Source organism: Henckelia pumila, chromosome 1 (genome assembly GCF_033568475.1).
Source record: "Henckelia pumila isolate YLH828 chromosome 1, ASM3356847v2, whole genome shotgun sequence".
NCBI lineage: Eukaryota > Viridiplantae > Streptophyta > Magnoliopsida > Lamiales > Gesneriaceae > Henckelia > Henckelia pumila.
The window spans coordinates 85,412,429-85,416,623 of record NC_133120.1 but is presented as its reverse complement, the minus strand read 5'-3'; positions in this window follow the sequence as shown (position 1 = coordinate 85,416,623).

Here is a 4,195-nt window from a genome sequence, read left to right as displayed (position 1 = left end):
GTTCAACTCCTTCTGTGTGAAGAAGTACTTGAGACTCTTGTGGTCTGTGAAAATCTTGCACTTCTCACCATACAGATAGTGCCTCCAGATTTTCAAAGCAAAAACCACTGCTGCTAGCTCCAAGTCATGCGTCGGATAGTTCTGCTTGTGAATCTTTAACTGTCTCGACGCATAGGCAATGACTCGGTCACTCTGCATCAATACGGCGCCCAACCCTAGCTTAGATGCGTCAGCGTAAACCACCAACTCCTCATGTGGAACAGGCATCGCCAACACTAGCGCAGATGTGAGTGCTTCCTTAAGCCGATCGAAGCTCCTCTGACAGTCTGAACTCCATATAAACTTCGCATTTTTCTTGGTCAAGGAAGTCAAGGGTACTGCAATAGAAGAAAAACCCTTGATGAACTTCCGGTAGTAGCCTGCTAAACCCAAGAAACTGCGAATCTCTGAAGCATTCTTTGGAATTCCCCAATCCTGCACTGCCTGCACTTTCGTCTGATCCACCGCTATCCCATCTTTCGAAACTATATGGCCAAGAAATGCCACCTGCTCTAGCCAAAACTCGCACTTACTGAATTTTGCATACAGTCGATGCTCCCTCAAAGTCTGCAATGTTGTCTGCAAGTGCTGTCTATGCTCCTCAATGCTCCTCGAGTAGATCAAGATATCATCAATAAAGACTATGATAAACTGATCTAAGTACGGCTGAAATACGCGGTTCATGAGATCCATGAAGACCGCTGGAGCATTGGTCAATCCAAACGGCATTACTAAGAACTCGTAATGCCCATAGCGTGTCCGAAAAGCAGTCTTGGTCACATCTGCATCTCTGACCCTCAACTGATGATAGCCAGATCGCAAATCGATCTTGGAGAAAACCGAAGCTCCCTGCAACTGATCGAACAAATCCTCAATCCTCGGCAGTGGATACTTGTTCTTCACAGTGACCCTGTTGAGCTCTCGGTAATCGATACAAAGTCTCATGCTACCATCCTTTTTCTTCACAAACAACACTGGAGCTCCCCAAGGATAAAATCTAGGACGAATAAAGCCCTTCTCCAACAACTCTTGAATCTTCTCCTTCAACTCTTTCATCTCAGTAGGAGCAAGTCGATACGGTGCCTTAGAGATAGGCACAGTACCTGGTATCAGATCAATACTGAACTCCACCTCTCTAGCTGGTGGGACTCCCGAAACGTCCTCCGGAAAGACATCTGAAAAGTCACAAACCACCTCTATATCTGACAATGATCTGCTAGGTGGTTCTGATGAAGTGACTACACTGGCGAGAAACCCCTGGCAACCACGTCTCAATAACTTCCTCGCACGTGCATAAGAGATAACAGGCGAGATCTCACTACTCGCGGAGATGCATAGAAAATAAACTGGTCGCCTACCACTGGTTTCACTGCCACTGTCCTCTGCCGAAAATCAATCACTGCTCCTTTGACTGACAACCAATCCATACCCAAAATCAGATCGAATCCAGTCAACGGTAAAACCACAAAATCTGCTCTGATAGTATGTCCCTGTAAGTCCATCGCCAAATCTCTGCAGACGCTAGTGGTAGTAAGAATCTCACCAGACGGCATAGTGACATCGTAACCTGTAACAGCAACCTCAGGCTTGATGCCTACCCGCCTGATATACTCTAGGGAGATGAACGAATGCGTGGCTCCTGAATCTAGCAACGCAAACGTGGAATTTTCTCCCACTAGAATTCTTCCTGCACGCAGAAAATCCCAACAATCGCATACTAAACTTACTTTTCTCCCAATACAAGTTACAAAATTATTTCTCTTAATTAAACACGAATAAAATGAACATCCTACTCTAACCAAACAAACAGATAATTCATGAAATTTAAAATCATGAAGTAAATTCCCAAAAATTTCTTAAAAGAAGAAGTTTAGGAAATACCGGTGATTAAGGAGGTATCTGGGTCTGCCTCCTCAGCCTGCATGACGAACACCCGCCCAGTGGTGTTCTTTCTCTTCGGGCAGTTATATGAAACATGCCCTGGCTCCTTGCAAACATAGCATACATTGGACCCCACTAGACACTTCCCGATGTGCGGCTTCTGACACTGTGGGCAGATCAGAACTCCTCTAGTATCAGGGGCCCCGCCCCTCTGCTGCTGCTGTAGCTGACGCCCCTGAGGCCTCTACTGCTGTCCCTGCTGATTCGGGCCCTTAGACGGCCCAATATACGGCTTCTTCGCAGGAGGCTGCGAAGTCGCCCTCTGATACCCTGGCTGAAACTGCCTCTTACTCTGCTGATCTCGCTACATCTCTCGCCTCCCTTCCTCAAAACGTAATGCTCTGCTAACTGCCGCCTCATAAGTAGTGACATCCAACATGCGAACGTCATGTTTGATGTCAGCCCGCAAACCATCCACAAATTGCCTCAACTTATCCGGCGCACTGTCAGCAATAAGAGGCACGAAACGACACCCTCTCTCGAATTGGGTGATGTAATCCACCACAGACTTGTCTCCCTGGCGGAGACTCATATACTCCCGGATCATGCGACTGCGCACATCCTCAGTGAAATACTTGGCATAGAACATGCGTCTGAACTCTATCCAAGTCAATGTAGGTAGATTCACACCTCGAACCGCACCTTCCCACCAAGAGGCTGCATCACCTCTCATCATATACACTGCACACTTCACCCTGTCAGCATCAGTGATCCTCATGTAGTCAAATATGGACTCCAGTGATCGAATTCACCCCTCAGCAATGAGTGGATACGTGGTGCCGACAAACTCCTTAGGTCCCTTCTTCTGGAACCGCTCGGCAACATCCTCATCATGTGTGAGCCTAGGACGTGCTGCCTGCTGCTCCAACAGAGCAGTAATCCCAGCCATCATATTCGCATTGGTCTGCTCCAATGCTGCAAGCGGATTCTGCGGAGGTGGAGGTGGAGGTCCCCCTCGCCTATTCATCTGTCTCGGAGGCATTCTGCACCACCACATATTTCTTTACGTAAATCGCAATGCATAACTTAAGAGTTCTAAAATTTTTCTAACATGAAAATCTTAAATCATTACATATGCTCCTTATAAATCATAAGAAAATAATTTAAAACTTACAGACCGGTAGTAGGATTTCTGAGCTTCACGTGGCAGTAGGACACCCTCCAAGGACCGCGCTCTAATACCAAATGAAACGCCTAATGCTAATAAATGCGGAAATTTTTTTTTTTTTTTAATAATCTATAAATAATACTATACATATACGCCCATACATATATGTATAAACATAAAAGAAATAATTTTACTACATAAAAAAAATAACATAATTAATTGCTGAAAATATCCTTATGCAAGAACTAAAAATACTAAGTTTGATAATTCAACATTCCCATAATTAAAATAATAAAAAGAAGAACTTGTTTAAAAACTCAGCATAATAAAATAAATGTTTCTTAAACATCAACTAAAATCTGCGACGGTCACGGGGTCCACTGCTCCGTGAGCTCATACGTCCTCACCACCGGTAGGAGCTACATAAAAGTCATCTGTCTCACCTGCACCATATAAGCGTAGTGAGCCTAGGGGCTCAACATGTCTAATCCTTTATAACAAGGTTAAAAATAATGCATCACATAATTACTAATACATATACATGTACATGAGCATGCATGAAAATATTTTCATCACATAATAAAACTGCTGAATCATAAACTGAATCATAACCATAATCATAAACATATTATTTCTTTATCATATATAACATAATTGAGCAATGCTTTTGAAACCTGAAGATGGTCCTATCCATAAGTGTGACGCTCAATTGTCGACTGATCAGTCTCATAAACCAACGTACGATGGCGGTGATAAATCACCTCCTATAGTAGTAAACTACCGAATCATATGGTGGATAACCACCCCTATGATAGTAAAACTACCGAATCATATGGTGAAAAACCACCCCTATGTCACACATACTTCAATTTCCACCAAAATATTTTATTGCTCATCATTTACATAATTATATACATAAGAAATTTCATGAATGCATGCACTGAAAATATGTTCGTAATATATATTTAATTAATTTTTCATAATATACTTAAAATAGACTTCATGCATAAAAATAATTAAATATATATTCCGGACTTATTTATTTTTCATGGGTTGGTCCAGACTGCTGGTCTCTCTACTAAACCCCTTAACTGACTTAAAGCTCAT